We start from the raw sequence: 10,505 nt of genomic DNA on the forward strand, positions 1-10,505 counted from the left end.
TACACTTACACACACACACACACACCCTTTATTTCAAAAAGCAAGGTTCGTTAGAGAAAGAGAATTTCAAAGGACAACACAAGTTAAAGCGACTCAGAAGCAAAGAAAACAACAAAGCTGTCTTATCTAGCTAAAGACTAACAACACTTACACAAAATACTGGCAGTTGAGCAGGAAGGCAAGCAACTACACCTTCATGATGAACATTTAAGGGAACACTGGTCCAAGTCTCATATCCAGAGGCAGCCAATCAGGAAGTGCAGTTGGTTAAGCCTTCGAGAAAATGGGCATCCAGTCCTTCTATCATAAAGGAGCGAACACCTGTTTGCACCACGAGTTCTTAATTAACTAATTTTCCTTAGAGCTGGCCTTGAGAGCCTAATAAAGAACACCTGCACTCAGATTCAATACGCTGGGATTTCTAGCAGCTTCTAACACAAACTAACAAATTAGGCTTGGGGGGGACGGGACTGTTTCTCCACACTTCATTGGAATGTTCTCCCCATCTCTGAAAGTTGAGCTGGCCTGTTTCGCCTGTGGTGCAACAATTTGTGTTCACTGCATCTGTGATTGGGTTTAAAGAGGCAAGGTAAATTTATTCATTTGTTTCCTTGCATTAGAAACTTCCAGACCAGGTTGAAAGCTGTTTGCAATCAAATACAACATTTTTAAACACACACACACACACACAAGCATTTATAATCTCCTATTATGCCTGCAAAATAGAAAAACTATTAAAGGCCAGGTGGCCTGCTGAACTCTACCGCATTATACCCAGCTGAATTCACCATTGGGGGGAGAACAAGGAACTGGGGTCAAATTCATTTGCAGGCGCATTCCGAGTTGGGGTGGGGGTCCGCCCTGGGTGTCATTCCAAAGGGGGGGGGTTGACAAAATGCCAACCCCCAATTGGTGGTACCCCTGGGGCACGCAGCGCACCCCCTGGATGTGTGCCAAGCCCCCGGGACACGTGCCAGGCCCCCAGGATGCACACCATGCCCCCCATGGGTGGTGTGCCACGCCCCTCGGGATGCACACCACGCCCCATCCCCCAGGACAAGTGTCCCTCCAGGTATCGGAGCAGGTTGCTTCGCCTCTGTCCATTTGCAAGAAAGGTATCTGGCTGAATGGTTAAATAAAGAAAAGAAAAATGAAATTGGGGAAAAAGGCTTACTGTAAACACTGAGAAGGCACCTCTGTTGCTGGAATCAACTGAACGGGGAACACAGTGGTGGGGTAGGTTTATATACCACCTGCCAAGCCCTGTTCTGCTTGACCAGCATCTTTACAAAGAAATGCTTCCACTTAATGCTTTCATCACTCACAGGAATTATCTTCTGAGTCACCTCTTCTGATGTTTATCTCATCTTGTATGTCATTTGTCCTCTGCATGTTAGTCCAAAACTAATTAAAGGGCGGTCCCCGCCTTTGACACTTTTAATAGCACTCTAAATGAATTTTCTGGAAATGGCAGCCTTGCACTGCAGATCTTTCCGTCAATAGGGCATGGAAACAAGGGGCCCAGAGCAGCAAAGAGATAAAACGAAACAAAGGAGAATCATTCTAAAGCAGAATGAACCACCCTCAAAACAATTGTAAACATCTAAAAGCAGTTGCGGTTAAAATAATTTTAAGTGCAATTGCAATTAGAAACATGCTCCCATCCAGCGATCTTGAGGTTTGCCAGGAACAGCCCACAAAATGCCTGCTTAAACAGGAATATTTTAAAATTCTTCCTGAAAGGTAATAATCATGTGGACGGGAGCACGTTACTGGGGAGGGCATTCCACAACGAGAAGGATTATTTGATATGACAATATAATTGCTGCATGATCGTATCAGCTTCATTGCTAATGAGAGCATTCCATTAGAATGAAGAAGCCGACTCTAAGTCTGTCACCCCATCTGCACCTTACCTTTAAAGCAATCGTGATCCAACTTTAACCGCTCATGGTTCCCGTCAAAGAATCCTGGGGACTTAAGTTTGTTAAGGCTCCTGAGAGTTGTTAGGGAATCCCTTGTTCCCCCTGTACAGAGTTGTATTTCCACACATCTCCACATACCAGGAGGTTCTGCTCATTCCTCTGGCACCCAGAGATGTCTTCAGACACTGCCTGCTGGTCTTCAAATACAAATCATAGTCACATTGACTAGACACTTGATTTTATCTCATTTTTAGGGTTCCCTCAAGATGCTAAGGGATGCGGGTGGAACTGTGGGCTAAACCACAGAGCCTAGGACTTACTGATCAGAAGGTCGGCGGTTTGAATCCCCGCAACGGGGTGAGCTCCTCTTGCTTGGTCCCTGCTCCTGCCAACCTAGCAGTTCAAAAGCACGTCAAAGTGCTAGTAGATAAATAGGTACCGGAAGGTAAACAGCATTTCCATGCGCTGCTCTGGTTTGCCAGAAGCAGCTTAGTCCTGCTGGCCACATGACCCGGAAGCTGTACACCGGCTCCCTTGGCCAATAAAGTGAGATGAGTGCTGCAACCCTAGAGTCGGCCATGACTGGACCTAATGGTCAGGGGTCCCTTTACCTTTACAAGATGCTAACATAGGTCTGGGGAAATGTTGGCCCTTGAGATGTTGCAGAATGACATGCCCCAGCATTCCTGGCCATGCTGCAAGGGGTTGATGGAATCTGTCATTCAGCAACATCTGGAGTGCCAATGGTTCCCCTTTAGCTCACAAATGCATGCACAAAGAAAATGTTGAGGTGCACCAGATGTAAAAAGGAACACCAGTGTAAAGAATAATTGAACTGCAGCATACAGTCTTAGCTTAGCATATAATTTTATTGATTACTGTTGTCCAAATAGGGACCAAAGCAGAAAAGGGATATGTATATATATATATTTCTTTTTCAGATCACATTTCAGGATGAATGAAAGACGCTGGGATTTCCATTCCAGATGGAGAAAATATGTGATACATTTTTATGCAGGGAGTAAGACATGCAATAGGTTCGGGTGGGAGGGTGTTCCGCTTCTTTCAGCCAGAGGCGACTCAAGAGAACATGTTGACCCTTCAGACACCAAACAGGCCTTCCTTGGGAGACATGTCTCCTTTACTTCTGCTGGCCTGGCCACTGGGGAGTTTGCTTTGTCTGCTGCTGGCAAGGGGGTGGGATGACCACAGGAGGAATGCATGGAGGTGTGATGACTACGGGAGGTTGTTTTGGGCAACGTGGTGGGACAACCTGAGGAGGGTTGCATGGAGGTGGGGTGACCACAGGAGGTTGGTGTTGGCAGGAGTCCTGTGGTTTGTTGCAGCATCCTCTATCCCTGCGGGAGCACATCTTGATATCGGTCAAATTTGGAGTCCTGTGAGAAATGAAGAAATAGCCTTTCAACGAAGGTCAAGCACAAGCATATCTTTCTTAGTCTTCCACTCAAAGCAGCTCACAATATGGTGGCCTTCCCTCCGTGTAGGAGGCATCTATAATGTTCTGTTTGTGTTAGAAGCTGAAATAGATTTCTAAATGGAGCCAGTGTGTCTTAGTGGTTAGAGCACCAGACTAAGATCTAGGAGACTTGAGTTTAAATCCCTACCAAGCCACCAATCTTACTGGGTGACCTTGAGCCAGTCAAGTCCTCTCAGGCCAACCTACTGCACAGAGTTGTGAAGATAAAATGTATAGGAGGAAAACTGCGTATCTTGAGCTTCTTGAAGGAATGATGACGCGATTCAAGTACATAAGTACATAAGTAAATATTTTAACTGTTGTGGGTCTCACCCAGTGTACACCCAATGTACACTGGATATCTAATTTTGTAAAACAGGAATATATAAAGCTTCCTTTTTCTGAATCAAACCATAAGTCAATCTAGCATCTCCTGGTAGACTTGGGATTATCCCCTTTCTAATCCCTGGAAAACCACTGCCAATCAATGCTAACAATTCTAATCTAGACTAGTCAGTGGTACGTGACTCAGCATAAGGCAGCTTTCTGTGCTCCTAGTAGCCGAGGCCAACGTGTACCTATATTGAGGTTCAGAATGGAGGAAACCATCACCCTCTTTATTGCTCCTTGACTGAACATACAGTATGCTCATCTGGCAAAGCAAGTGATCCAGACTAAAGGAGCTCCTGCTCCCTAACCTCTTTAAGGGAGAAAATATGCCTTGGACTCTAGTGCCTTCAAGACTAGCCTATACATGAACGTAGGAAGTGGCCACATGCTGAGTCAGATCATTGATCACTGAGCCATTTCTACATTGTCTACACAGTGATTGGCAGTGGCTTTCCAGGGGGTGATTTCAGGAGCTGAAACTAGGACCTTTTGTATGCAAAGTAGATGCTCTGCTACCAAGTTAAGAACATTGCCAGAGATTCTCTTGACTCCTACATTCACCAATGCCTATAATCTGTCAATTACTTGCTAGCACATTTCACTTAAAATCTCTGCCCAGAGATGGTTTTCAAAGCCCATGCTAGTTTTACGCAGAGGATACCCACTGGAGACAATAGACATGGATAACAAAGGTTCATTCATTTCATTGTGTCTATCCTAAGTAGAATGTAGTTAGATGCAACCCAAGGACACCTAATCTGGAAACAAGGTTATCCTCATACATTTTGAATAATCAACGTTCAGACCTCCCACAAATACAATCAATAGAGCGGGTGGTATCTCCAGACTTACCCCAAATGCCAACTGGAAAAACTGCAGTAGTGAAGATCCGAAGTCTATGTCTGGATCCTTGGAGGGTGAGACCTTTTATACGGTCCCCTTGCCTTACTTCTGGAAATGAATTTCCCCTCTTGAGCAATATTGCCCTTCAAGCCATGAGCAAATCTTCGATGGATGGGCCCCACCCCTTGGAAAAGTGTCTCCAGGAAATAATAGGATCATGTATGCAATACAGCAGGCGCCGGATCACGTTCCAGGGGGTGATTCCGTGCCGTGTAACTTAATTAATTGCCTTTCTCGGTAACCTGCAGATCAACAAACATTGGGCAACTTTTGGGATAAATAAATACAATGCCTGGCAGGAGAAACCTATCACAGGACGTCTTCCTGGATTATTTGAAGACAGATCATGGGGAAGATAACAGTCACTGATAAAGAAAGGCAATATCCGGTAGGGCAATCACTTTGGGTGATGTTTTACTGTATGTTCAGAAGACACATCATGGAGATGATTGTTTCTTTCACTGTTTCCACACACTTTATGCCTTAGAACTATGTCTGATTAATGCAGTTTGCTAAAACAGCTAGTAAACCCACAGGCCTAAGTCTAGGGGGCACCTGCAACCTGCTACAGACCCTCCAAGTGTCCCTATTTTCCAGGGGCATTCCTGGATTTCCAGAAGCCATTCCAGTTTCTGATTTGAATGTCCTGCTTTTCCTTGGGACGTCCCTATTTTCATTGGAGAAATGTTGGAGGATATGCTACTAGAGACTACGATGGTACAGGAGCCCCTCAATTCCCAGAATAGGGACACATCTGACACCAAAGAACACTAACACTTTCAGGAGAGTTCGGTTGCTGTGAGAATACAGCAGTGGGTTCTGGGTGTAAGAGTCAACAAAGTGTTTTTAGCCATTGTTTTTATTTCTGCTTCATTGCGCATATATCAAAATGTGTATTTCAGCTTTTTGTTTCTGAAGCGAGACCCCACAATGCCTTTGGAATGATGGGTAGCTGGGGTTGGTGAGCAGCACAAGTGTAGGGAGTGGCGGCCCTAGTGCTTCCCTCAAAGTATCTTGGGAGATGTAGTTTCTTAAGGGAGCTGAGATCCCGAGTCCTCTTAAACAGCAACAATTTTCAGAATAGTTGAACAATGGATCCATCTTCTCAGAGAAACCTAGGAACTGTAACACTGGAAGGGGAAGAAGGTATCCTTCTGATAACCCTCATCACCCTGAATGGACCACAGTGCCTATCTCTGTGGACACACAGAGTGTTGTCCTCGTGCAGTTAATGGCTCCTTGCCAGGAGTTCCTGGGTGTTCTGTCCACATTGCAAGGTGGGCTGTCCTCCCCTTCTACACCAGGATCAAGACTCATTCTTCCTGGCAACAGCACAGTGATCAGGGTGTGTGGGGACAGGCTATCAATCACTCAAGAGCTCTCCGACTTTCCCATTCCTGCCTCCCTCCCCCCCCCCCACGGAGGAAAAGAAACTAGCCAGGATTCCCTCAGTCGGTGGCGGTGGTGGCGGGGGGAGAGTTTCAACTTTTAAAGAAGAAGAAGAAGAAGAAGAAGAAGAAGGAGGAGGAGGAGGAGGAGTCGTCTCAAAGCGGCTAACATTCTCCTTTCCCTTCCTCCCCCACAATAAACACTCTGTGAGGTGAGTGGGGCTGAGAGACTTCAGAGAAGTGTGACTGGCCCAAGGTCACCCAGCAGCTGCATGTGGAGGAGTGGGGAAGAGAACCCGGTTCACCAGATTACGAGTCCACCGCTCTTAACCATAATGGTTTAAGTGCATGGTGTGGCATTGGCCCGATCCTTATTAATTGATTAATTAATTTCATAATCTTTATACAACACTTGATGGTAAAAAACAAACAAGGCATTTTACGGAAAAGATAAAGTGATAAAATCATCAATACCCCCCCAAAAAAAAAATTAATAGTAATTTAAGACTGTCAAAAAGTGAAAATAACATTAGTCTAAAACAAGCATCCATAGGAGAATAATGGTCAGAGAGAGTGTGCTTAGCTGAACTGAAAGCAAGTTGGAAGCTGGAGGCACAGAGACATGCTTGATCCAAAGCTACAACTACAGTGGTACCTCAGGTTAAGTACTTAATTCATTCTGGAGGTCCGTCCTTAACCTGAAACTGTTCTTAACCTGAAGCACCACTTTAGCTAATGGGGCCTCCTGCTGCTGCCGTGCCGCCGGAGCACGATTTCTGTTCTCATCCTGAAGCAAATTTCTTAACCCGAGGTACTATTTCTGGGTTAGCGGAGTCTGTAACCTGAAGCATCTTTAACCTGAAGCGTATGTAACCCGAGGTACCACTGTAATGTGAAGCAAGCTTTTGTGGGGTGTTAATGTTGTGAGCCCCTCCATCCTATGCTCCAGTTATGAACATGTGTAAACACCCCAGTCGCCACTGAATTTCATTCCAAAGAAACTGAACCTAGCTAAGCAGCTAGACCTATGGGATTCTCTCACCACTTGCAGATTGGGATGCTTTTTGACACTACATATCAAGTGAGAATGGCCATAGTCAAGAAGTGTTTCTTCAGCATATGATGAAAACTATACAATGAAGATGGAAGTGAGAGCTGGACCATAAAGAAGGCTGATCGCCGAAGAATTGATGCTTTTGAATTATGGTGCTGGAGGAGACTCTTGAGAGTCCCATGGACTGCAAGAAGATCAAACGTATCCATTCTTAAGGAAATCAGCCCTGAGTGCTCACTGGAAGGACATATTGTGAAGCTGAGGCTCCAATACTTTGGCCACCTCATGAGAAGAGAAGAATCCCTGGGAAAGACCCTGATGTTGGGAAAGATGGAGGGCACAAGAAGAAGGGGACGACAGAGGATGAGATGGTTGGATAGTGTTCTCGAAGCTACCAGCATGAGTTTGATCAAACTGTGGGAGGCAGTGGAGGACAGAAGTGCCTGGCGTGCTCTGGTCCAGGGGGTCACGAAGAGTCGGACACGACTAAACGACTAAACAACAACAACATACAATGAAGGCACCAGGGGCACCTCTGTGGGAAAGGAATTCCACAACTTAAAGGCTGCCACAGAGAATGCCCTTTCCTGGGTTACACATCCCCAACTTCTGAGGGTGGTAGAGCTACCACAACAGGCCCTCCTCTGCTGATCTGAACACCTGAGACTGTTTCTATGGAAGGGGGTGGTCTTTCTGGGGCCTAAGTCATTTGTGGCTTTAAACAAGAATGTGAGCTCTTTGAGTTGGACCTGGAAACAAGCTGGGAGCCAATGCAGCTGCTGTTCTTAAAACTACAAAAAGAGCATAGCGCCATTAAGATCTCCTGAAATGTCTTCTTGCTGGTGTTTATGTGGTAAATGCAGTGGAATTCTAAGAATGCAGTGGAATTCCTTTTGCATTAACAGAAGCTTCTTCACTGGGGATCATCTCACAGAGAACCTGAATCCCAACTGAGGGCATTCAGAGTGTGATATGCTTGTGGGTTAATTTTGCCCTGGGAAAACGCCTTGCATTCCATGCCAGTTCACAAGTCAGTGAATGAACTGTGTGCGAGTAGTTTGCATGGGGAAAGTAATGAAGGAAAATAGGAAACTGCCTTCTACCTAGTTTCCGCCTCACAGAGGTACAATTCCGGGGACCCTTAACAAATTACAGTCTCCATTCTTCTTTAGGGAAAGTCATGTACTTTAAAGATACTATACTATACAGATACAATACTATACAGATACTATATCTCCCCACACTCAGACCAATTGATCCATCTAGTTCAGGACTGTACAGACTGACCGGCAGCCCTTACCCAGGATTTCAGACAGAAATTTATGGAGACCTGGAGATTCCTTTTTTAAATAATAATAATAATAATAATAATAGTAATAATAATAATAATAATAATAATAATAATAATAATAATAATAATATCACAGCCTAATACTTTCCTCAACCTCAACTGATGGTTTTCTAAAGTCTTTCTAATTATGCATTTTGTTACTATAATTCTTGCTATGAACTCAAATTTCCAATATATCTATTCTTAATTCTTTCCACAATAATTTATAAATTACTGAGACCTGGAGGTTCTAGGGCAGGAAATCATCTAAAACATGCAGAGCATCTGTAAGCATCTAAACATCTGAAATGCCACCCAACCTCCTTTAAACACTGCTTAAGTGATGTTTAATCAAGCCATTGTGAAGCCATCTCTTTATCACTGAGCCTCATCTCCTCCATCCTGCAATAGATGGACAATGAAGTCCATTAGCATTGGAATCCACATACACTCAGCAGCAGCAGAAGTAGTCCTGTGCAATCTCTAAAGATAAAATCATATTTCCTGCCAATGCAAATTCTGTTTTGCTTTGTTGATGTCTCCCCAAATCCCTTGCAGCAGCAAGAAGGATATTGGAATACAACGAAGAGAATCATAATTCATTCCCTTCACAGGTATAACAGGAAATACAGGTAGAGGCATGACATAATCCTTACAAGATATTATTGGTTGAGGAGACCTCAGTTCATTTTCATGCAGAGAGAATGTTGAGGTGAAACTAGAGGTGCTGGGTTTAAGCCAACATCCTATGCCCTTTTAAAATGTGTCTTTTGGGGGGGCTATTGGGAGTTGCTTTTATTTTTATTATGTATTTTGTGGTTTTATATCTTGATTTTATTCTGTGAACCGTGCTGAGACCCCCGGGTGTAGTGTGGTACAGTGGTACCTCAGGTTAAGTACTTAATTCGTTCCAGAGGTCCGTTCTTAACCTGAAACTGTTCTTCACCTGAAGCACCACTTTAGCTAATGGGGCCTCCTGCTGCTGCCGCGCCGCAGGAGCACGATTTCTGTTCTCATCCTGAAGCAAAGTTCTTGACCTGAAGCACTATTTCTGGGTTAGCAGGGTCTTTAAGCGTATGTAACATGAAGCATATGTAACCTGAGGTACCACTTTATATAAATTCAATAAATACACAAAATGACCACAAGTGTAAAAAGGAAACCAGTGTGTCCAGATAGCACAACTGAAATGTAAGTACTGTATATAATAGAACTGCAGCAAGCAGTTATTATTTCACTCATTGCTTTACAAGGCAGCAGTATTTCATTGCCAATCAGAGAAGATGATTTTTGTCTGAGGAAGAAGATGCGCAATAAGATTTTCTTTCTTTCTTTTTGGTTAAAGGCAGCTAAGAAGTTGTCTTGCCAAAGGCAAGGTGGCTATCTTAAAACGAGTTTCAGAAGCAATAGAAAATACTGAAAATGAGTGAGAAAATTAATGATTTTATTCTAAAACAGCCCTGAGTGCTCACTGGAAGGACAGATCGTGAAGCTGAGACTCCAATACTTTGGCCAACTCATGAGAAGAGAAGACTCTCTGGAAAAGACCCTGATGCTGGGAAAGATGGAGGGCACAAGGAGAAGGGGACGGCAGAGGACGAGATGGTTGGATAGTGTTCTCGAAGCTACCAGCATGAGTTTGACCAAACTGCGGGAGGAAGTGGAAGACAGGAGTGGCTGGCATGCTCTGGTCCAGGGGGTCAAGAAGAATCAGACACGACTAAACAACTAAACAACAACATTCTAAAATAGCAAGCAATGCATTGAATTGAACTGAACTGAATTTATTACTGTCCCAGACCAGACTCACATACCGTACCAAACAAATCAGAAACACAATACAATGGTGCCTCGCAAGACGAAAAGAATCCGTTCTGTGATTCTCTTCGTCTAGCGGTTTTTTCGTCTTGCGAAGCAAGCCCATTGACGGATTAGCAGATTAGCGCTATTAGCGCTATTTTATCGGCTTTTAGCGGCTTATCTGCTGACCAGATCAGCTGATAAGCGGCTTAGCGGCTTAGAAAAATGGGGGGGGGGG

General features: G+C 44.3%; 1 long non-coding RNA gene across 1 annotated transcript; it reads right to left on the reverse strand.

Annotated features, from left to right (window-relative positions):
* Positions 1–2,775: 2,775 nt before the first annotated feature.
* Positions 2,776–5,202, reverse strand: LOC310694346. The gene is made up of 2 exons (XR_014519606.1): positions 4,645–5,202; positions 2,776–3,322 (listed from the first exon to the last, which is right to left on the reverse strand). It is a non-coding gene; the product is annotated as an uncharacterized lncRNA (long non-coding RNA).
* Positions 5,203–10,505: the final 5,303 nt, after the last annotated feature.

This window comes from Podarcis liolepis, assembly GCF_965112155.1.
Source record: "Podarcis liolepis genome assembly, chromosome: 15".
In the NCBI taxonomy this organism is placed as follows: domain Eukaryota; kingdom Metazoa; phylum Chordata; class Lepidosauria; order Squamata; family Lacertidae; genus Podarcis; species Podarcis liolepis.